Source organism: Lepeophtheirus salmonis, chromosome 9 (genome assembly GCF_016086655.4).
Source record: "Lepeophtheirus salmonis chromosome 9, UVic_Lsal_1.4, whole genome shotgun sequence".
Lineage (NCBI taxonomy): Eukaryota > Metazoa > Arthropoda > Copepoda > Siphonostomatoida > Caligidae > Lepeophtheirus > Lepeophtheirus salmonis.
Window position 1 is genome coordinate 25,827,093 of NC_052139.2, and position 26,429 is coordinate 25,853,521.

Genomic DNA, 26,429 nt, shown 5'->3' on the forward strand with positions numbered 1-26,429 from the left:
TAAATTGTTGAATTTAGAAAGCTTATGAATTAAAGAGTAATGACTTCCGATTGTGGAACGACCGTGATTATTATTCACAAGAATCATGGAGAGAAACCTTTCTTTAAAATTTACAGGACCCTGTGTCTTTGGAATGGGATGCACTTGCAACAAATCAGGCAACAATACATGATATTGGTGTTCACTTTCTTTTTTGGGTTTTTTTGTACCGGGAAGTTTACTTTTCCCCTCATTGGACATGTCAACCTATACAATATGCCCATTCCTTGCCATTTGAAAATGATTTTTTTCTAATTCAGGAGGGGACTCTGTATTGTGAAGATGTGATAGATGGATTAGAGAATTAAATCTATTTAGTATCTGGATGCATAAGATTATATCTTCTACTTCCCGAAGCGCTGATGGAAGAAAATTCACGGCACAATTTCAAATAGCCACAGGGATTTTGTTTTTCAGCACTCCATGTAAAGATTCTGGTAAATTATTCTAGACTATTATACACGCTTTTTCAGAATGTCCACAATTAGTTTACATACACCTGAGGGGTATATTCGCCGTGTCATCTAAAAATAAAAAAAAGTACACCTAAAGCTAAGTCAATGTGGAATACTTTATTAAATGTTGAGCGCTACCTGTAAAGAATATAACTGAGGGAGAACCTATGTTTGCGGAGGATATTCGTGCTATTTTAATTTCGGTAGTGCCAATATATGGTGCCTTTGAATTGAAGATCCCTAGGAATATTGAGGGTGCTTGGGAATGGGCCTCGAATATCATTAGATATCATTATCAAACGCATTAAAACATTTACGGACTTTGCAGAAAATATTAAAACTTTTTATATAGAGCAAAAACAAGCTAATTGTTAGTTTAAAAGCAAATTTGCTATGAAGGACATTTGTTAGTATTTTATTGATTTTAGATGCTAATATTATTAGATTAGATATATGAATATTTCATATTTGTAAGATTTAATCTGGTGAATAAATTTTTAAGTATAAGGTTTAATTATATTTTTGTAAATGCAGCTTCACCATAATTTTTATGAATTATTTACTGTCTAAATATAAGTTTTAAATAAAGAAAATATTAATTGGACATTAAATATATGCTTTTTTGTATGCAAAGATTACAAGAAATTTAAAGAATTTGTTAGTGGAAAGCAGCATAGATGTCTAAAGTTTTCAATTTACCTTCTGATAACTGCTGTAAGATGAAGCAAATAAACACAAAACGCACATTCGTATCTAGTAGTAAAGGGACGATTAATCGGGAATCGGTGAAAAAATGTTAAATTTACGATTCTGATTCTTTGGACTAGTAATTAGTTTTTACTTATTGTATGCTCTTCAAGAATAAAAGAATAATGATAACGGGTTTGATCACTAGCAAATAAATTTTCAGGTTGGACATACAGAAAGAGTTCAATCTTCAAGTATCTTATTTTTTTTAACACTTGTGGTGTTGTATAAAATATGTTCAGCCGGTAGTTAAAAGTAAAAGAAACTGAAAAATATGTTTTTACATGTTTGATCTATGAACATTGATGGAAGATTACATTCGTATAAAGTTTATTTTGATTCTCACCTTTTAAGTTTTATTTCAATGCGTGGATTGATAAACATGTTTTTTTATTTTTGTAACGAGTGGTCCATTAAAATCTAATCACATTGAATTTTAAATTTTAACAAGATGTTATTTATAAATGAATTTCGACAAAATTAAACCTATAAATAGATGTGTGTCTGAGCTCTCTGAATCATTAATACAGCCGCCCTTAGGGGTAATGATGGCTTCCAGGTGACGGAGGAAGGCCTGGAACCCGATGTAAATGTAGTCCTCTGCCATGGCATCCCAGTGCTGGCTGACAGTGGCTTTAAGGCCTTGATATTGGGATAACAGCAACTGGAGTGCTTCCCCTTGACATGCAACCGAAAGGTGTAGTCGAAGGGATTGACGTCAGAGAGGTAGTGGGGGGGGAGGGGGAAAAAGTATAAAAAAGAGTTCAAATGATTATTTCAAAAGAGCTGCTGGTGTCAAAAGTGGCCTTTCCCTCCTCACAAGGCTATTTCCACCCACTTTTTTACATAGCTGTTATACTCTATGACGTCACATCCATTTGTATTGCCCTGCAGTCGGTACAGTACATCAAATTAAAAATTATAGCAGGCCCAATTACATAATGGCATAACCTTATATTTCTATAAGCCTAGAACCTGACCAGGTTTGAGAAATCTGTAATCTAATCATTTTATGGTTCGGCGCGGATTGCAACTCAGCCTTTTCCACAATAATGGAATAAATACATTGTTTTTGAGACTATTGGTTTAATTGACACCAAACACATCGGGATATTCGCCAAAAAAACAACTAACAATGTCCGACCAGCATATCTACAGGTGTTGCTAGGGCTGAAGTTCGTTGTTAAAAAACAACAGGACGCATATTTTAAAACTTGTACTTTAAAAGAAAATTAATCTACATCAAAGAAAATGAGGTCGAAGTAATACCAGCTCTTCAATGAGACTTACTTACCTAACGCAATACTAATAAGAGGCTATTCTGCAAAAGTGTTTGATCAAACTTGGAGAAACTTGCTGAGAAATAGAAGAACACCAAATGTGTAGAGCATAACAAAAACACCACTTTCCCTATACACTTATAATAAGCTATCAAATTATGCCATATCATAAATATAAGGTACACAATATATTATCTTCAAAAGTACATTATTAACTTCAGAGCAAACTCTGTCCTCTCTATGATTATCAACTTTCACCCACTTCATAATAATCACCATAATTACAGTTCATTCAATATTAATGTATAATATAGGGATATATCCCTCCCAAAAAATTCAATCCTGTACTTCAATTTTAAAGGCACGTCCGAATCATACGCAAAAGCCGTTCCATTGCACACTTTTGAATCATGACATAACTAACAGGGTTATGTTGGCCCTTGCTTAGTTCCTATCCAGTCCAGTCACACTTTTTAATCCTTAAAGTAGGTAAAATCATCCCTCGTGATGTCGATGAGGGTTTTTTTAATCATTACTCCGTTATTTAATCAAATAAGTTATATTACAAAGTAAAAATATAATATGTGGGCATAAAATAAAAATATTCTTTACAAAATATGCACAATGATCATAATACAATCAGGGTCATTCAGGTAAATCAAGACCACTTTTAACTGTATCCAGATCAATAAGAAAAACAAGTAGAGGTTTAAAATATTATTTCAAGTTCTAATAATACAAAAGAAAAAATTCGTTGACTATGTGCGCCATCTTCGCCAATCATTCACTCCATACGTGGGCAAAGGATTTATAGCCCTTGACTACGTCCACGGAGTAGACTATGTCCCAGTACTGGATGATTGAGGTTATCAAGGAGTAGATACTGTTTTCAATAGTTCTTCATCATGAGTGAGCAAGAAACAAAAAGAAAGTAGATCTCTGATCTCATTGGCACAGAAATCAATATTGGAAAAGATTATGAACATTGTAAAGTGTTCCAGGAGCTTCAAGGTTTTCTAATTGGAAAAAAAAAAAATGGAAAAGACCTCTCAAGGAAAGTTGGAAGTGGACAATAATATTTGAAGAGGTATTATGAGTTGATGGCCTATGTGGAAAAGAGGATATTGGAAGATCCCTAAGAAATCCATGAATCCCTTCTACAACGAATTCTGTGTGTCTGAAGATAACATCAGGACGGCTTGGAATTGTCCTCATACATGAAGATCCCCATCCACGTTCTGACGTAATTTTTGAAGACCAGAAGGATTGAGAAGTGCAAGAGAGTCCTCAGATGGATAAAAAAAATAGTTCACTTGCATAAGGGGGGTAGGGGGTACCGAACCAAACATCCGGTCCAAATAGTTCCTCGGGGTTGTAGCAGCTGATTGTAAACAGATATTTCTTTCCTTCTATAAGGCCGGTGGGAAAATCGACCAGGACGCCTATTACAAGGTGCTCCAGTAGACAATATTACCAAGGTTGCAGGTAAATTACCTGGAGATGAATTATGTATGGACCTAAGATGGTGTATCATCACACACTCATACACCAAATACAGGAAGTTCTGTGAAAAAAATGGAGAATTTTGTCCAAGGATATGTGAACTTAATTCTCGTTAGATTTGAATAGTCTTGACATAGCTGCCTTGGAGAAGTAGACCAATAGAACTCATGACTTAAGTGTAGACTCGCTGAAAGCCTTTATCGATGCTTCATGGGACAATATGTCCAAGAAGTTTGTCATAAGCTAATGCAAGGCTTTCTGGTCCTGAGTGGAGGCTGTAATGACTGCTTATGGCGCCCATATTAAGTGACCAAGTTCGCAAAGCCTTTGTGAACAAGTTTTGTTTTTATACAAAAATCATAATAGTTAAAAAAATAAAATTGATAGTATTTATCCAAGGCTACTTTTTGAGCATGCCTTGATGACCCATGCCCTAATTGTCACTTGGTTCAAGCTATTTTCCAATTGAGAAGAATGACTTCTTTGGTCAGTGAGGGTGCGCACCTTCTCCATAAAACTTTGCATCCCTGACCTTCATGGAGTACTTTGGTGACCTCTGCAACCTCGAACTAGTCCTCCTGGGGTTCTTCCAATCCTCCAGTTTCTTCCTGGTTTCTTGTATGTTACGCATTGTCAGCTTAGTAGAGTTACAGATGTCAGAGTTGCTTATTTGTCCATGAATATTAATTAGACACATATGTAACATCGGGGCATCTCCGTTCCTCCTAAGTGAAAGTTGAAGCTCCGGCATCAGCTCTGAGTAAAGTTATTCCATTTTCTCGAAATTAGGTTGCTTGATTGTGTTTTATCTGTATATCACGCTGGATTTAAAAAAAAAAATAATAATTTGACGAAGACATTGGCTCCAAGGCGACTTAAAGAAGTTGCAAATTTCATCTTCATGTATGTATATACATTTTGTCTTTGAACAAATGATTTTTTTAGTATTGAAGTTGTGAGTGAATTGATATTTCTTGTCAATTCTTTTTTTTTTTTTTTTTTTTAAAGTTCTAAGACGTTGTGAGAAAAACCAATAACGACGATTTTTTTTTCATTTACAAACACACACTTTTTCGCTGTGGCTCTTCCTCTTACATACATATTTAAATAATAACATATGTATGTTTATGCTGTACACAATTCGAAGTTCATACCATGTACTTGTATAGAACATATAAATATATTAAAATTCTTGAAACAGAAATAAGAAAAATGTTTCTACGTCTACAATATATGCAAATAATTCTACAAGAATAAAAAGCTATTACGAACATATGTATGTTTAGCTCTTATGTCGTGGATATATTATTATCTGATTTTCCTTTTTAGAGAGGTGTATGAGTAGAGTTGGCAAAAATATGACCTCCCGGTATGCCAAGAAAAAACATGAACAAAACAAACATCAAAGTTAAAAAAGTTAACCCCAACAAGTTATAAAATGAAGGCTTCAACCATCCGCAGGCTCAAACACACATTTATTATTGTTATATGAGCCGCAGAACACGAATATGACCATTAAAAGTTTCCACAGATACAGGGTTGGACTTCAAAGCACTTTTGTAAAAATCAAGTTTTCAAGGTATAACTATGATTCAGTGCCATATTTCTAAAAGAACTATATATATGAAAATCAAAGTATATAAGAAATGAATACGAAAATTTCAGCATTTCAAAAATGAGTCATTTATTACTCTTTCTTGATTATAACTATTACAAAATGTATATAACCACCAAAAATCGATGAAATTGTAGAGCCTTATTAAATAGTTAATAATTTAGATAAGGGGATTAAAACAAGCTTACTGATGCTTCATATTCAAAATAAATGATTAGTAGAGTTAGCTATCAACTCATAAGCAATCCAATTTTTTCCACAGAATATTATTGTTATATATATTCAACGTAACCTAACTAGCTTATTTTATTGAATTTCTTAATAAATATTAAAAACTAAATTGATCAATCTAAACATACCTTTTTTTCAATGGATTTCTTTTGTTGAAATTCAAATATAAAGTATAGCATATAAATTTAGCTACGATATAAAACTCTTTCAGAAAAAATAAAAAGGTATTAGTTTCTTAAAAAGGTATTTTATTTTACTCGATTTTTTTTGGTGGTTAAATACTTTTTTTGCATTGAATTCCAATTAAAGTATTGTATAATTCATTTTTAAATACGGAATTGCTGGTATCAATTTGTTCTTTACTTTGATTTTCATCTATATAATTGTTTCATGACGAAATATGGCAAAAAACCGTTGTGATAACCTAAAATCATGATTTTTTAACCAGGCTTTAAAGGACAAAACCTGTAGAGGTTGAATGTTTTAATGGTCATTTTCGTGCTCTACGTCTTAAATAAGAATAATAAAGTTGGGTTTCAGCCTTGATCACACTGTAAGTTAGTCTTTGGTGTTGGAAGGAGTTCGACTGGTTTGTCTTTCGATCGCGCCCCACACACACAAAAATCCATTGGATTCTTATCTGGCGAGATTGAAGGCCCAAAGTCCAGTTGAAGTCGTCAAAATTATCTTGGAGCCATTTCAGTCTTTTTTTTTTAGGTATTGGAAGGGGGTCGAGTACCTTAGAGGCCTCACATTACCTCCTGACTTTACGAACGAATGTCTCAGTGAGTCCAAAAGTTCGAGCAAAAGTCCAGATGAAGTCGTCAAAATTATCTTGGAGCCATTTCAGTCTTTTTTTAAGGTGTTGGAAGGGAACCGAGCCCCTTAGAGGCCTTACATAACCTCCTAACTTTGCGAACGAACGTCTCACTGAGTCCCAGAGTTTGAGAAATTATTGTGTTATAACTCCCGGCACGGATTCCAAGGAGAGATCCGTGCCTTTTCCATATATTTCGGACAAAAAATTTGTTCACTGGTGCAGGTTTGAGCGAGCTAACTAAAAGCAGACTAAGTGCTCGTTTTCACCCAAGAGAGTGAACCAAAGTGGCGACATATAAAGCTTGTACACCATATATATATATATTGAATCTATTTTACTTTAAAAATAATGGTATGAGTATTTGAGATTCTTAAAAAGAAAATTTTGATTTTGTGCAATAAAGTTTATAAATCGGATTAAAAATAATTTTATAGGGTAATTAATATGCTTATAAGTTTTATAAAACTAAAATAAAACATTAAAATAAAATAATAATTATAGTAACATTAAAGAGCCTCATTAGGGATAAAGTAATTTTTATAAATTTTGATAAATTATTAATAGAATGAAAGTTTTGATTAGAAAGCTTTTGGTAAATTTATGTATATATTCGTTAAAATTGGTAGAATATTATGGATCATACAATTTAATAAATCTTCCATTTTTTATAATCTTTTAAATTCTATATATATTTCTAGGAGTAGTAGACGAAATACGTATAACGAAACATTAATTATTTTTAGCATATCAAACTGTTTGTTTTTTTTTAATTTGAGAATTGTTACACTTTTCATAGTTTTTTATATTTTAATAGGTGTAGTTATCAATATCTTTTCGTATTTTTTAAGGAGAAGTTTCCCAAGGTAAAGTGGGTCAATTTATTAAATTCCGTGATAATGAATTACAGGGTCGCCCATAAGTCTTAGAGACCTCAACAGCCATAAAAGTACACAAATATTTATTTGTCGACAGATATTGTTCCACCATTGCAATCAGCGTGAAATATCTTTCAACAGATAGTACCCTCTGACAAGTTGTCTACTGCAGGCGGACATCAAGTCCTCAACACTACGATATAAAATCCCACTAACCTCCCTCTCCAGAATCGACAATATGGAGAAGTCTATTACGTTGAGATCTGGAGAAGAAGTGGGCCACATGTTCTTGCTACAAAAGTGATCGAAAATGGTTAGGCATCACTCTTGCACAAAACTTTACAGTATGTGAATGTGCTTCGTCCTGCTGAAATCAGTAAGACCCTTCCCACTGTTGTTCCTGGATCCAGGGAAGTACTTGTGACTGGAACATGCCCAGATAGATACGTTGATTGACCTTCAAACCCTCAGGAATGAAGATCAAGGCCATCTATTTCCCAAAGGACGTGACCCCCCACACACACATACAATATCGCCGAGGCTGGCTTTTGGCATTTAAATACAGAGGGCTCGTTCATCTTCCCTTTTCCATACACAGAATAAATCAAACTTTGGTATTTTAATACCCGATATTTTTTATTTTTTCCCCTTTAAATACCTTGTTAAAATGTTAGAGGGATAATAGCTTTTGATACCAAAAATTTAACAGATAGTTTTAAAAAAATATCTTATTTGTTAGCTGGGGGATGATTAGTTATTTTAGTTATTATCTAAAAAAGAACTAAGTAGGAATTCCTCTGATGTTGATCATCAATTCTACTCGGACTCCAACAAGAACTTACCCTTATAACTCAGGAACACATCTTCAACATTACTTTCCGTCACTCCTGGTTACAATTTACACTTAGATGTTGGACGACGTCAGGAATAAAAAAGAACAATGACAACGACTTTAAAAAAATTTAAATAATTTAAAAAAAAGTACTAACAAAAAACTAGCATACTAATTTTACAAACCTATTTATGGTTTATACCTAGAGTTATGGCCCATGTGCATTATGTTTAAACCCCAAAAGAATGTGGTAATCCAGTCAATTTGAAGAAAATTTTGGAGAAAGATCAGCTAAGCTGTAAAAACGTTTTTATATTAGTTGGGGGCAGCGATGAGATGAAGAAAATCCACTCAAATCCCACCACGTATTTAGGCAAAACATGTAGACTGGATTTAAAAATACAGTTCTACTCTTTGACAGTTCAACAAGGACTTAAACTTATAACCAGAGCTCCCGAGTAAGTACATTAAAATGCAACCATCCGACTCCAGTATTTTGAATGCAACAAACTCAAACACTATTTCTTTATCATAATATATTTTATAGCCTATATAAGTACTAATAAGTCATTGGAGTCTAGAGATGATTAATTTAGAATTAGTTTAGAGTATAGGTAGTAGTATTTAGTAGAAAATAATTGTGTCAGTTATGATGGAAATATTTGAAATATAAGTACTTTTACAAGATGAACAACAAATGAAATGGATTAAAATCTATCTTTTGCTTATATATACATAAATTTCTGAGCATAATTTATGCAATCATAGCCAAGGGACAACAATACAGTGAAAACGTTCACTGCGATGGGGCATTTTCCACTCAAATAACGTTGAATATTTGGAAGGATGTGTAATCAACTAACATGGCCGGTAGCTATGCTCTACTCAAATTAATAATTAAGACTCGAGAAATCTTGAGGAATTGTGATTTTATTGACCATAGATCATCTTTGAAATTTGTGAAGCAAAATTCATACAGCCTGAGATTATATATTAGTTAAATTTACCAAAATTATAATGATTTTTGCAGGCGGAGTCGACCCAAATTTTCCAACTCCTTACTACGGCTCCACCTAAATCAGCAGAGACTCTGTGTTACCCTTCACCTGTGAAATATTAATAGTTACCTTAACCTTAAATCTTCCCTTCTCAAGAATTAGAGGATAATGAGAGCAGCTTCAAAAATTAAAGTAATAATGTTTAGATTGGCAGAACAAGAAAAGTCACACAGAGTTAAAAAAATCCTTTAGATAAAGATAGCACCTATAGAAAAATACGATAAATCGCACGGGAGTCAATACTTAAGATTTACAGCTCCAGTTAAAGTAAGACTTTGGTATAACATAAAAACAAACAAAGAAACTTCTATAGCAAAACTAGAAGTTTAAGCACTCCCTACCTATATCCATACATACATATGTAATACAATAGGCATATGAATATCTTCAAATTAATAGCTGTTCTTACTACCATTTGTTTTGTTTTATTTTGTGGAAACTATATATTTACAAGGTAAATACGCCATTCAAACATTCTGAGAGAGTTGAGAGATGAAGAAGTAATTAAAATTAATTTTCTTGGAATAAGCAGTTGGAGGGAAAAAAAGCATACAAGAACCACAATGGTTTGTTGCCTTTGCTCAAAGAAGAAAATGTTAGAAATAACGCTCAGAATCAAGAAATTAAGAATATAATTTGTAATATTAAATAAATGAGAAGGCTTCTTTTTTTCCTTTGTGCATTTCTCACGTGAAAGATATTATTAAAAAAATATTCATATATCCTTATTATTTTTGCCAATATTTGCTAAAATAAAAAAATGGTGGTTCAGGTGCATAGGGTTTTATATTTTATGGGGTGGACCCATACAAAATTCTTGAAAAAATATCATAAAAAGGAGGAACGTTTACAGAGGAGGGACTTAAAGCCTGTAGTGGAATTTAATTACGATTTTATCGCCTTATATTTCATTAATAGTTTTAATTAGCCAATCAACCGATAGCATAAACAAAAAATAAACCATTTTTGATTTTATCCCATGTTTTAAAGGGTAAATATGTTGGAGCAACAACAAAAACGAGAATGCATGATTTCCTCCAGGACAATATCAGTGCCAAGAAGGCTTCAGAGACCACTGGCATCTCAATCGCCTCCAAAATCAAGGAGTTCATTACAGCCCCATGCAGCTAAGAAATACCAAAACCTGAACAATTTGTGTGACTTCTGGCCTGCCTCCTTGTGCCCTTACTCTAGCTCTGACGTCCGCCCGTATGACTTAATAGTTTGGGGAGTCTTCGAGAAGAACATCTATTACACCTCTCATCCAAATCTGAATTCACTGCTATCATAAGAGTGTGGTATACCATGGATACGGTCTTCATCGTCAAGAGCACCCAATGTGTTCTCCGGCGTGCTGAGGCTGTTATTGGTTGTGGAGGACACCTTTAATAAAACACTAGGTAAATGTCTCTAGTGTAAATTTTTGGAATAATAATAATAATAAAAAAGGCAACGCGTGTGCGAAACGTTTGACAGACTACATCATCCAGAATTCCATACATACAAGAAGAACTAAAACTTCTACAGGCACAATATGACTCATTTAAGGGCTGTCTTCATATTTTCGTCCTCTAGTTCTCATCTCAACTTCCTGGTCTTTGGAGTTTGAGTGTCTTGGAGAGGAACCTCTCATCCAAATTTGGAGTCGCTGCCATAATCACAGCGTGGTACACCATGGACATTGCATTCAGCGTCAATAGATGTCAACCTGTTTGCCGGCGTATATAGTCTGTTATTGATTGTGCAGGGGAACATATTGAATAAAAATATAGCTTAATAAAGTACTTCCTTATTTCTAATTGGCTTTGAGTTACCTTATCATACGCATCAACAACGTGTACAAATTGTTCAATTGTACTATGAAAATCAGCGTTCTGTGAAAGAAGTTTTTCGCAAATTAGACCCAACTTATGGTCCACATAATTGACCTTCAGAATCCACAATTCGGAGAATAATCGAAAAATTTGAAGGGGCAGCAACTTGCTAGGATGTCCCGTCGTCTGGAAGGAAACGTACAGCTTGCAGCGCAGAAAATATTGCAGCCGTAGCCGAGAGTGTAGCCGAAGATCGTGAAGAATCGATTTGCCACCGCTCTCAACAACTTGGCTTGTCATATGCAACAACCTGGCGCATTTTGAAAAAAGATTTGGGTTTAAAGGCAACCAAAGCTCGTGCAAGAATTGAAGATGCCGGACCTTTGTTTGCGTCGTGTGTTCAGTGAATGGGCTCTCGAACGTATCTAAGAAAATCCTTTTTCCGCCCCAAATTTTATTCAGTGATGAGGCCCATTTCTTGCTCAATTGCTACGTATATAAGCAAAATTGACGTATTTGGGGTGAAGAGCAACCACAATTGTATCAGGAGCATCCATTACATCCATTGAAAACAACAGTTTGGTGTGCTTTATGGGCTGGTGGAATCATCGGTCCATATTTTTTCATCGAAAATTGGGGCAAAAGAATGGACCATTTAAAGACCAGTTGACGCCAAAATATGAAGGGGATTATTTTCTAGAAATAATTGTAAAGGATTGTTTTTTCGGTTCATAATAAAGTTTTGACCATAATATAATATTTTATGTGTTTTATTTCTACAATCCAAAAACCGCTCGTTTTGAGTCACCCTTTATTCAATTTCGCCAGGAATATTTTCGCCCCTGGTAATTTTACCTTTAGGAGATTTTGGTACATGACATATTTGCTCCCTTTTTATAAATTTATGTATAACCCTGTAGACAATCTAGTCTAGTTTTGGGGTAAATTAATTTTAATATTAGTTATGTTGGGGTAACGCAAAAAAAGTTACCCGACGTCTGGCTTAGAAGAATAGGATTTAGCAAAATATGATGTATATGAAATCCCTAGTCAATAAGAATCCTTTATAATAAATAAACTTTCTTGTAGGTAACTATAATATACATATTATTATCATAAAAATATATTATCCTTATGAATAAATATTTATAGCTCAAAATCCCTGATATTTTTTATCATATCTCATATATATATATACAACATTTTTTTTCCAAATAGGAATGGTAAATTAGGGCAAGTTGCAATTTTAAGACAACATATCTATTCTATAAAACAATAATTCTACATAGTATTAAAATAACTTATGCGCGTGACTGATGCACGCCCAGTAGAGAAAAGCAATGATAAAAAAAGTATTTATTTCAAAAACATTTACTGATACAGACTTTAGAAATGCAATAGAAGTTGTTCAGAATTCCGAGTTAGGCATGTAATGCAATGATTCATTCTCATCAGATCAGATTACTGGGCTCGTGCGGGCAAGGTTTGATCTTTCGAAAATAAGTTGATTTTTGGTTATAAAGCAAGATCGATTTCCCGTATATTATAATTTATTTTAAACATATGGGTTGCCAATTCGAAAATTCACCAAAAAAAAATCTAAAAAACCAATTATTGTACTAACAGAACGTATATTAAATACGATTTAAAAAAAACAACAATTAGGAAGAAGATTAGCGAGTTAATTTTAGTAGGTATCTTCAATCTTCATTATGGTTGAAGAAAGAACATGGCAAGTTAGCAATGGGGTTGACCAATAAATAAATCACAAGGTCAAACATTTAAAAAAATTGCTTTAAATTTACCAAAATCAGTATTTTCACATGGTCAACTATAAGAAGCATTTTCAAAGGTGTAGAGAATTGATTATATTTACATTAACGGACAGAAACAACCAAAAATGTTGTATACATGGAGGTTTTACAATATAAATATACTTATTATATAATTATAGTTGATAGAAAATCGTTTTAGTTTAGAATTCTAACATAAATAAGCTAAGTATAAACAAAATCTTTTTAGTTTTTCATTGGCTATATTTAAGCGTTAGTACAAGTAGGATATGTTTCTTCAAAAAATGTTAAAACTGTACCAAAGACGTTTAAAACAGTTTTAAAAAAATATCAACGGAATAATATTGAAAAAAAATAGAATGATGAATAAAGAAATATACTTTCCATAACTGAATTATTATTTCAGTTGTATTATTGGTCGGAAAAATTCATTCAAAAGCAATTCTTCAGGACCTTCTATTGCTTAAAAAAGTTGTTTGATGTGAAGTATAATTAGTATGTAATAAGCAGTGGGGAAAAAAATTGTAGCATTTTTGATAACTGTACAATTTATCCTGAATGAGTGAGTTTGGAATTTTTATCCAATGTCTCGCTCACGCATTCTCCTTGCGCTCTTTTTTTTTTCGTTAAAAACATGTCACCCACGCAGCTTGTGTCTTAACAAGATTAAAAAGCGTAAGTACAACAACAAGAGCCTTCAATTTCATTGAGTGAAAACTATGAGATATGGGGCACTATTGAGAGGAAAGGCAACACCACCTTCCATTTATAGAATGATATCCTCAAGGCTACTATTGAGAATAAGTGGTCTGACATGTCAGAATAATACGTGAATATGGCCTGCAAGGCCTTGGGACCCAGGATCGAGTTCATAGCAGAGGTGTAGGATGTCATCTTTGAGATTTGAATGTCTTTATAGACACTCTTTGTCTTCTTATAAGACTAAGCATTTTGAATTTTAAACTTGAACAAGATATAATTTATTAATTAGCGACGAAATGAATACTATAAACAGCCGTCTGTCTGAGCTCTCTTTAATCATAAATGCTTCCAGGCGGAGGTAGACAGTCTAGCACACACTGCGGATGTAGTCGTCGGTCCAAGCTGGTTGACAGTGACTGTCAGGGACTTGTTATGTGGATGCCGGACACTCCAGGCCTTCCCATCGAACTGAAACCAAAATGTGTAGTCGAGTGGGTTGGCATCAGAGGTTTAGGGTGAGGGGTAGAACATTTTACTCAAAATACTAATTCAAAAAAGTCTTGGAATGGAAGAGATTGGAAGTGTCAAAAGTGGCATCTCCAACCTCAAAATGCCCTTTCCACTCACTTAATTGATAGCTTCCTGGACAGTTTTGTGTGACACACCTAGATCTCTTGCATGGCCTTCATGGACTTGAGGGGATTGACCAGGACTGTTTTTTTAACTCCTCCGGATCCAAAGCGGCCTTTTCCACAGAACTTTTATTCTCTTTTTAACGTTTCGGAGTTGCTGACCGAGTAAACGGTGGTTCTGGAGACGCCTAACTACTTAAAGTGGGCCAATGGAAATTCGTGTATATCTTTCAAGTGTCTTTTTTTCGACTGTATGTAAGCTAGAGAGCTCAGGTTGATTTTGTTTTATATCTAATTTTCTATCCTTAAATATATCAAAATGCAAACTAATTTCAAATACTCAACCTTCATCCATTGGTATAAGTAAGTCTTCAGATTTGAATAAAACACCCGGTATATATATATATATACCGGGTGTTCCATTCAAATCCATTCAATATATATACATATATATTGTATATTATAAAACAATCTAAGCCCCTAGAATATATATGCAATATTACATCAGAAAGAAATGAAATATTCACAACTTCATTTAAAGAAAAGATGTGCTATATATGTACAAAAAATATTCAAACATTTGTAAACGATAACAACATTCATCTCACTTAATCATCACTTTATGCCTTTAAATATATACATGGGTGTTATATGCATACGTATTTATGGTACGGAAAAAATTGCTTGTGTGAGAACTTTGCTTTGGATTTTTCTCACTCTAAATAATACCCTTTACAAAAGTCCTTTTCGTAATAATACATTTTCTCAGGGTTCTAAAACTCATCTTATGTATAATGTACAATACAAAAAGGTAAGATAAGAAAATAAACATACCTAGAGTTGCATAAAATATGATCTGCCAGTATGAACAAATAAAATAATCAGAAATAAAAATAGTAACACCGACAATTGGAAGAATGTTTGGGAAAAGAGTAGCTGAGTGTTTTATTATAACAGCTACAAGCAACTGTGAAAGGAAGGAAATACACGCAAATCCAACTCTGCAAGGACATACGACAAACGAGGGAAACTCAACGTCAAGATGACATCACTTGCAGATAAAAGCTAGTCACATCTATCTGGTATCTGTTAACAATTACTCAGCAAAGTTTCAGCCATTTCGTCCGCGCAGTTGTTTTGTCACAGTCGTTTGACTGAGTTGATGTAATTGATTTTGTGAAAATGAGCAAAGGGGAGTATGGACCTGTCATTACATTTTTTTTTTTTGAAAATGGATCCCTTAAATCGATTCAAACAATGCCGGACATATTAAAGCTTGTTATGTGCAAATTTGACGTGTCTAAGTCAGTCCAACTCGGAGTAATTGAGCCATAAAGCAAAAGTGTCTCGTAAACAATTATTTTGCAAAGAACAATGTCCATGATTATTTGGACGGGTTACAGAGATGGGAGTATTGTTGAGGGAAGTGTGTAGAGTTACAATAAGACAATGTTGAAAAATAAAAATAAATATTTGTTAGGTCCGAAACTTTTAAACCACTCTTGATTATAGTCCTCTAAAACATGTTTTGTCCGTAAGTAAAAGGAAACGAAGCCGAATATGAACGTGGCAACCCTAGCATGTTCAACTTGATGTACCGTAGCAACTGCTGGACAAGACAGACAGATTTTGACAAAATAAAGTATAACAATGGTATATTAAAAGCATATGAAACTAAAAATGATTCATAATAATAGTATATACTCTTTGACGTCACTATTAAAAGCGTGGCGCGGAAGTCAAACATCATTGGTAAGAGTACTAGGGTATAATTTGTATTTATATTAAACTTGGTTATGTTCATGCATTGACATGTACACTTTATGCTTATAATTAGATGTTCCCTCCTCAACAATTATTACGACTTTTTGTAGCTGCAAAGTCCCAAGTTTTTTGTTTGTTTTTCCAAAGCTATGGTTCTATTTTTACAACTCTTAATGTAACTACAAATCCCACGCCGGATCTAACGTACATAAGCAGGCATTGATCCTTTGTCGAACCTCAATTCTACTCGAAGTAGACTATGTGCAAAGTTGAGACGAGGCTAGACCAATACAAAACCATAGAGAGGAAGAAGGGCTCCATAAAAAGCCCATCATTAAGGCAGATGCTTCAAGGATGCCCTAATCTGACTTCCAGAGGTTCACAGTCTCACGGCAGCCATGTATATCGACATATTTACTTGCTCCCTTGAGTCCAGACAAATTTAACCAACGGCAATAATGTCATTCCGCGAAATAGGTTCCCGTTCACATTCCAAAAATTACTCAGATCTTCTTATCGCAGAACATCGCCTTCTGGGATAAGAGAATGATGATGCCACCACCCTACAGTCCGGATATCAATCCCTCGACTTTTATGTATGTCCCCACGTAGAAACGAGGACCTATAGCATCCATTACCCGAACGTTGAAGCCATAAATGCCTATGACGACAAGTAGTGGGCTGCCAAGTACCCAAACTTCATTCACAATACTTGCAACTTTTGTCAAAAGTGGATTGTTTCCATCTCTGAAGCCTATGACGGTCAAATAGAATAAATTAATTTGATATTGGTTATGTATAAAAAACAAATATATATTTTTGTTAAATGTGTAATTGAAGAATGGCAGGTTATTTTCTTGACTTCTTTCCAAGTGTCTACGTTTCAAGTTTCCACCCGGTAGGCTTATTAGAATGAAGCAGAATACATTGCAATTCTCTATTTGTGACATCAATTAATTCATTCAATTTTATACTCGTACAGTAATTTATGAATGTCCATTTGAAAATATTATCATTTACATAGTATATATTAATAAGTGATGCCCTGCGAGCTGAACTTTAGTGATCGAGTATTTGAGGGATTCTAAAAAAAATACTCGAGGAATTACGAGATAGAGCTGTTACTCACCCGAAAACTAATTAACAACCAGGGCACTTTATGGCCGCTAAAAAACTTGGCAGTCAAATAAATCCTAGTTTTTAAAGAATTGTAGAAAATTTGTCATTTAAAATTTGTTTTTCTCCTCTCGAAAAAGTAATCATAAGACTCCCATTCGATACAGCAACAACATTCGTAACCGACTCAGATACAGCAGATCTCTTCATCTTATGGCTGCAAAACTTTTTTTAAGAGGTCTTAAAAGCCTTTGGACAGATAAAATTTCAACCACTGAAATTACGTTGGGCTTGTTGTATTTACAATAAAAAAAACGTTAAGGGTAGTTTCTAGGACTAACGAATTTTATTAGGACCGGACTGATGGGACTGCCGTCAACTCTAGCTACCGCTCATTCCAGCATTTTGTGAATAAGGCAACCTTTGAAAAAAATGTATAACATCCTCTAACTTTCTCCTCACACAGCCTGCAAATACTTTTGCCGTTATGTCTCAACCATTTATTTGTAGGTAGCGGCGAATTTGCAAAAATCCTTTAATTCCCCTTCTCTGTCTAAAGTTTTCAGAAGCCTCAAACAAGATAAGGTAGATTAATAAAAATTGTGTGATTTGTGCTCGTCCATTTCTTTATAATTGGTAATCTGAAGAAGGAATTTTCTATTCCTTGACTGTTCTCGTTACTATTTAACTCTTGAGGCGTGCACTTCCTTTCCTACTACAATCAATAATGTACAAAACTGGATTGAACGTTTGTGTGTGCTCACAAAAAGACAGATTTTTAACGGAGTTGCAATTGTAAGTCCTTATTGGACTCAGTGTAGAATTGTGGATCGACTTTGAAGTAACATTGTCTTTGTTTATTTTTTCTCCTCCTCTGTTGTCACAGCTGATTGTAGTAGATCTCCTCCAAAACATTCTTCAAATTGTACAGGGTTACTATATTGAATGATAATTTTCGGTTTCTTCTTTATGAATATATCTGATTTAAGCTCTCTATTAACGTACAAGTAGAGAAAATGACACTTGAGCGTGATCTACAAATTTCCATTCGCGAACTTCAAGTAGTAGAACGTCTCGAGAACCATAAGGACACCGTCTGCAAGTCTGAAACGTTGGAGAGGAAGAATAACTCTGCTAAAAGGCCAAACTGGGCACAGATGAGTTAAAAAAACAGCACAGGCGAATCCCCCACTGTCCATGAGGGCCCATGCAAGATATCTCCGGGTTTCAGAAGAGATAGTCCCGAGAGAAGTAAAAAAAATGGGTAGAAAGAGCCTAGTGAGGGCGGAGAGGCCACTTATGACAAAAGCAATGAGAGAAACCGATCTTCTCCCTTCTAGACTCTCTTAAATGAATCTTTTGAACCCTTTTCTCCCACTATAAACCTGATGCTAACCCCCCTCGAATACACCTTTTGGGTGCATGTCGAAGAGAAGGCCTGCAGTGCCCGTCATCCAAACACTGAGGCCCTCAAAGCAACTGTCAGACATCATTGGGACGCCATGACTGAGGACTACATTCGCAGCGGGTCCCAACTACCACGCTCTGGAAGCCCTCATTGCCGCTAAGGGCGGCTACATAAATGATTAAGAGAGCTTAGAGACAAATCTATTTATAGTAGAAATTTTGTAGAAATTCTATTGTTCATATTAATCATTTATATCTTATTGAATTTTAAATTTCAAGGCGTTCAGATTTTAATGAATAACGCAGTACTATATAAAGATAAAGTTTGAATTGAGGTTTTTTTTCGATGCACATCACTAATATAAATAATGATAATCATAAGAGCCCTACTACTAAAATCAACGGACTGTGAATACGTTATGAAGGCATGAATTTTCATATAATTATTACCTTTATGTATAATTATATATGAAGTTTGTATACATATATGAATATCCTTACATTAGTAGGTACTTTAATAATAATGCTGAAAGGTGTATAATTTATATGTTGGACCTATATAAATCTATTTGAAATATTTACAACAGTACTTATAAGGTAGACAAGATCGTTAAAGGTTGCAATAATCAATTTTTTTTTAAAAAACATATATAATTCACAAAATTTATTTTTCTGATAGCTATGGATTGTTTAAATTTTTTTCCAAAAAAAGTCAAAAATCTATAATTATTCACAGAAAATTAAATTTTTGGATAAAATATTGAAACATTTGATTTTAAATATTAAAAAATATAATATTTAAATAGCTATTCAGGATTTTTTTTGGGACAAAAAGAAGCGAAATTAAATTTTTGCAAAAAATTTTATCAAAAAAAATTTTATTTTTCAAATTAAATTTCAGGGGTTGAGTGCAAGATTTTTTTTTCTAAAAAATTTTACATTTGAAATTAAATTTTTTAAATACTTTTCAATTAATATAATTTTCTTTGAATAACTATAAAATTTTAATTTATTTCATGTATATTTTGTTAATATTTAAAATTAAATTTTTCAAATCAAGCCTTTTCCGCGCTAACAACGGCGCATAAGTGATCAGCAAAAGGCATTTTCACACTTAGATACATGGCATAATCATAAAAGCTTGTTTATATTTATTTTAGTTGTCGTTTAATTGCGTACGGGAACATCTTTATTCAAGATAACGGAGAGTAAAATCCTAGTTGTATGTTACTCCAAATTTTGGATCCACACTCTGTAGTGAGGCCATCTCTGGTATCATAAAAAGTGAAATGTTACGGTGAATAATGAAAAAACTATTATCATGTACCTCCTTAAGCAAATTGCCGCGTTTCCTTGCTTTGTTTTAATGCTTTAAGTCATCGCAGCATCTTGTGATTGAGCCATAGTCTCCCCTAGACCTTCCATTATTTTAATAATTATTTAGTCGTTATAATTTGATAATAACCTACTTATTCAAGGTCTAACAAGCGCCAATGACTTTTTTTATGCTATCTACTTTATTTTCGATTTGCAATAATTGCTCAAATAAATTATATATTTACTAGAATAACTACAAATTTTGACGCAGGAAAAAAAACAAGAGTCATTCTTGTAATAATATGTAATTAGAATAAAGAGGAGAACTTTGAATAATAAATTAATTACAGTTTTGTCAGGTTATACCCATACTTCAACATTTGTACATCTTGTTTCCTCTTTGAACTTATTGATCTATGTACGCAACGTATATGGGGTTCGTCACCCAAAAGCAAGCTGGTATTGAGTGCGGATATCTTATATATTCTTTGGGGAATTATCTTCAATTTCTAGCAATAAACTCTTCTTAGTAAACCTTTGTGTATGACGCAAGTTACACTTAAAATAGGATTTTCACAATAAAAAAATGAGAAATGGATATATTTCTTTTAAAAGAAGCATTATTATTGGGGACAATATATGTCACTTAAATTAAAATAAGGTTTTAAACTATAGCTAATATTCTTGTATATCTTGGCTCATCCCAGTAATTGGAATAGAAAGCCATTAAGTGACTCAAATATGTCTATAAAATATTGACATGCTTGTAAATTTTATCATTCTACAAGCTCATAATGAGAAAAATATTTAACTTTTTACAATTTCAAGTTATATATGGTCCATATGGTACAAAAGCAAGCTAGAATGATTTTTCTCAGTGTTGAGTGTGGATTAAATTTATAATCTTTAACGATTCATTTTTTTGAGTTTCTACTAAAAATCCTTATCCTTATAAACCCTTTGGAAGCGGCACAAATTGAACTTGAAGTAGCTCAATTTGATTGTCACAATAAAAGAAAGACAAATTCATAAATTACGATTGGAAAGGGCCATATCGGGGCCTATATAAGTTCCATAAATCGAATAAAGGTTTTAAACTATATTAAAAATGCTTGAGCATCTTAATCCATACCGGACTTTTGAATAATCAGTCCATATTGGACTCAATTCTGGGGCATCTGCAGGATTAAATATTTTTACTTTTTTATTATTTTATATTATTTATTTTATTTTTTTTATATTATTTATACATTTTTTTCCCCTGGTGAAAAAAAAAAAAAAAAAAAAATTATGAAAATTTTTTGAAAAAAAATTCAAAAATTAAATTTTTTCTGTAAGAAAAAAATTATATTTTTTAGAAAAAATTACACATAATTTTATTTGAAAAACATTATTTTTTTTTGGAAATAATTTCTAATATTTAATTTCAGATACAAAATTTTAATTTTGAAAAAAAATCAAAAACAAATATTAAATGATTTGTAAATAATTTCCAAAATTCAGAGTTGTTAACAAAAATTAAATTTTTTCCAAAAAATTTCAAAAATCTAAAGCAGCTTACAAAAAATGATATTTTTTGTAAGAAAATTCTAAAATTGAAATTTAAGTATAAATTTTTTTATTAAAAAGTTTTAACATAATACATAGTTTTTCTCAAAAAATTAAATTAAATTTCAAATAATACATGTTCTTGAACGAATAAGAAATTCCATTATTTTTTATTTTTTTTACACAACCAATCATATTCTATGACGTCACTATTAAAAAGTGTGGTGGATGTCAAAAATCAGTTACATATGCCTTATGGTATAATCTTGTAGATATTTCTATTAAACTTGGTTGTATGTATATATGAAGTCAGAAAATCAATTGATATTTTATCGTTTTTTTATTATTATTTAAGATTGTTTTTTCGTGGATGCATCACATATACATATATTTTCAAGTTGATGCAGATAATACCATGTAAACGGTGCAGTAAAAGCAGCAATATCAACCCTTATTACAAACAAATTGAATTATTTATTTAATGAACAACCCATGACAATGAGATCTGATTCCTTTGACTTTTATACAAGAAGCGTGTAACTTAATCAAATAATATTGTATTTTTAACCATTGTAACCGAAAGGATTTTTTTTTTAAATAACATAGTCTGTATATGTGATTGCCAATGCAAATTTGCATGCAAAATTATTTATAAATAACTAAGGTTGTAAATCATAATATTTTTTGCAATCTGAAAAACCAAAATACACCTATAACTAAGATGGTAAGCCAGACAATTTGAAGAAAATTGGAGTAAAGAGCTTTGATGACGTTTCATTAAATTATGCAGCTATTGGATGAATGATATTATCACAATTCCCTCTCCGTATCAATCGGAGATATTGGCAATAATTCGATCCTCAATTCTACTCGAAGTCCTCTCTGTTTATAATGGGCATGTTTAAAAAAATGAAAATCAAGATGGTAACCCTCAAATTTTGGAGAAGACCAGCTAGAATCTGATGTGGGAAGGGAGGATGGGAAAAGAAAATGAATAAAGACATTGGCAAGAATTACTCCGACATTCCATCCCCAATTCTACTCTGAGTCCGACAAATACTTGCAATTAAAACTCCATAACAAATCCTCAAAGTTATCCTACCTCATTTATGTGGGCACAACAATGTTCAATCAGGTTTTGAAGAAATGTATTTGAATGTAGTAGAAAAGGAAGTTCAGGCCTCAGGAGTAAAAAAATATTGGCAATAACTGGGGAAAAAGAAACATATAGTCCAAAAATACGGGCCAGCTAAAAAAATCACACCATTTAAACCATTAAATATATAATTAGGGATGAAAATTGTGTGTATTTTGGGCATGCAAAAAAAAAAAAGAAACGGAAAGTAACCCTCATAATTTAAAGTTTGTTTTGAAGCTTGACATTTCATTAGATCAGCTAATATCAGCTGAAGCAAAGGAGGAGGGGAGAAGGAAATAACATGGATATTAGAGGGGATGTCTCCGATGTTAATCTCCAATTCTACTCTGAGTCCAACAAGGACTTACAATTATACCTCAGGGTTACGCTCCGTCTTTTATGAACACACAAGAATGTTCAATCAGTTTTTGAATATAATTTAATCTATTTAGGAAAGGAAGTTCTTTACTCAATAATAATAACAACAGCTGGGCAAAAGAAAATTCATTCTTCAGATTACCAATTCCAAAAAAAATGGGGAATTTAAAAAATAAAGACTATTTAAATCACTAGATATTAACAAATCACTCAACCTTCCTTTCCTCCTTCTCAAAAAAAAGAAAAAAAAGAAACAACAACATAAATATGTAATGTTATATATAATTCGTCAGAGGTTCTTTTTAATATTACAAAAATACATACATGATCGATCCTATGGAATTAGGGCCCCTTTTCCTCCATGAAAATAACTCCACCAAAAATATATAACAAGTTGAGTGCACACTCTAATGATATTACGAAAATGCCTATATATGTTTATAATAACATTAAAGTTTTACGAGATCTAAACACGAATATTTTTTGTAGGTTAGTGTTTTTTTTTATATATATAAGTATACAATGAATGGCTGGCTTCCTCTCGGAACACAATTATCAATGGGACTGAAAAGTGAGTCGATGGAAAAGGAAAAAAAAGGAGGTGAGACGAGCACACGCCCGCACCAAACAAACAATAAAGAAAGGAACACAACTTACACACACAAACTCACGTCGTTCGTTCCTTTTGTCTGTTATTTTTTTAAGGGGAAAAAGAGAGGGGGGGGGGATTTTATTTAAAAAAAGGCGCCCTTTCATTCGTTTCAGGGGTGAGTATTTCAAAATGAATATATATTGTATACATATATATATATTAGTGATAAGACTCGGCCGGGACCGATTTGAAACATAGTTTGTGGCTAATTATGGATTTTTCACTTATTTTCTCCATAACAGTGTTCTGAATGTTGATTTGAATTAGCTCTTGTTCAAAACATATAGGAGATGCGACCTCTATTTAACAACCAACACGATTGACAAAAAATGATTTTTTCTAACCTAATAATCCGATTTAATAAAAAACAAAGAAAAACGAAAGCTGAATAAAAAAATATATTATAATTATTCAATATAATTACCTTTGCCTTCAATAACACACTCATTTTGACCTCATAAATGGAAGTATGTCATAATGGCAGGGTTCGCGGGCAGATTACAGAATTCATTTGTAGATTTCGATTTGTAGGAAGATTTATTGACTCAAAGGAGTCCATTTGGTTGAGGCCATGTCAGCTTGAAGATAAAACACTGGCTCCAACAAAGTCAAAAAAAAAAAAAAAAAAAAATCTCACAGTCAGGTCAAAGTTTTCTTCGTTGTGAGGTATGGGAGCAGAGTCTGTGTTGCAGGGGGGAGGGGGCTGTTGATGTGTTGCTCAACTGTGTCGACACGACTAAGTCCATGAGTTTGTGGTCGAGAGGGCTTTGAAGGCAAACACTGGGTCCAGCATAGTGAGAAAAAAAAATCCGACAAAAAGGTCAATGTTTCCTTCTGCCTTAAGTTGAGCTGTTGGCTGTTTCTATAATTTTTATTGCAAATTATCCATCACACATTTCCTGATCTTCCTTTTAGAATAGTTGAGATCCCCAGCATCGATATGGATGGTTCACAAAAGTGATTTTTGCACACTTGCAACGACATCATTATCCCTCTGGCCCTCTAACCTCATGTGATCAGTCCGCCTTGCTGTTGACTCATAATCACCTCCAGACTCTTCCGGTTCTTTCCTGACTCTACAAACAAACGGCTTGTCCAAGTTTAAGAAGTTTGCAATCTGAACATTGTTTTGTCCGAGCAGATCGCAACAAGGGCCCACAATTGTGGAAAAAATACTTCCTTGATAGATGTTTATTTTTAAGTGACAACAAACATTTCTGGCTACTCGCCAAAATAACAAGCAATGTCCTACACCGCATGGGCTAAAAGGTCATTGTTTAACAACGGCTGCACGTTGTATACAGAACTAGAACAAATGTTCAAATAGTTCAGATGCATTGACAATCTTCTTTTTTAGTTTGTTATACAGGTGATTACAAATTATTCGTATCTATTAAAAAATATCCACCACAGTATTTACTTTTATGAATATGATTTATTCTTATTTTATCCTTCTTGCTCTTTTCATTCAGCTGACATGTTGCTTTTCATGTTCCATACTAATTTTCTTTAGCTCTTTTACGTAAGCTGTGAGCCATTCAAACAATTATCCATAATAATGAAAGTTTATTTCAGTGGGTGTTTATTTTTCTGTTAAAAAATTATTTATAAGCTTACTATCTTAGACCTGTGCAGCTGTGAGCAGTTGTTGCTTAAACCCAGCACATCATGTCTAAAATAAATGTTCCAAGGTGGTCTGAAAAGTTTCTGACCTCCCCGTGAAGATGGCAGCATTCGTAAATAAATGCTAGTCACATCTGTTGAGAGTTACTCAACAAGGTTTAAACCATTTTGGAGGTGCAGACGTTTGAGTGATTTGATGTGAGTGTTTTTTGAAAATTGGCAAAATCGAGTAGGGAAGTGTTACTAAATATTTATTTGTTCAAAATGAAATTTACATTCCAACTGTGCCTCCAAAATGTCTGAAACTTTGTAAAGTAACCGTCAACAGATGCTTGACAGAATATTGTATAAAAATATACAAATTGAAATTTAGCTTACTGATGGTTTATTGGTGCAATTATTAATAATAAGTTATTGTTTCTATTTCAAAAAATGTGGTGTTTGTAAAAATATGTTTTCATAATTGGAATTTTGCAAAAATCTTTAAAAGAAAATAACTGTACGGATCATGATGCTAGGGAGATAAAATCGGTTCCATCAAATCCGATTTCATGCAAACAAAATTATTTGTGAATTTTTTTACCAATTAGGTATCTGAAATCGGACTTATTCCGGAAAACCCGAAATTTTTGGGACTTTTGCAGGATCGACAATAACTAATTGAATGATTCTGATATGTTACCCTTGAAATGTTGTATCTTTTTTTAATATTAAAATTAATGATCCCACTTACACTTTACAATGAATAGTTATTTAAAGATAAGTAAAAAAAAGTGAATATTACATTTTCGTTTTAATAATTATAATGACATAGGGGCCGTCATCTATCTTATTAAACTGTGTAAAACGAAATGTTAAATATGTACCATCATTTTTGAAAAAAAAAAAAACTTTTCTGATTAAAAAAAAACTTTTTTTTTTCCTTTGTAGAAAGGAAGTTTTTTTGTCGTACCTTGTACATATTTTTGAATGGAGCCATGATTAAACTACGGAAATGAAATCTGATGAAAATAACGTCATTTTATGTATTTGAATAATACTATTTCAATCAACACAATCCTTTCTTTTTAATCAGATAAAAATAATATTT

At 33.0% G+C, this 26,429-nt stretch overlaps 1 protein-coding gene across 1 annotated transcript in view; it reads right to left on the reverse strand.

Moving 5' to 3' along the window:
* The window catches only part of gogo (golden goal), a 67,749-nt gene extending 44,118 nt beyond the window's left edge, over positions 1 to 23,631 (reverse strand). The window contains exon 1 of the mRNA XM_040719414.2: positions 23,389 to 23,631. The gene's annotated coding sequence lies outside the window, so the exon portion shown is untranslated. The remainder of the gene's footprint in view (positions 1 to 23,388) is intronic.
* Between the last annotated feature and the right edge of the window lie 2,798 nt (positions 23,632 to 26,429).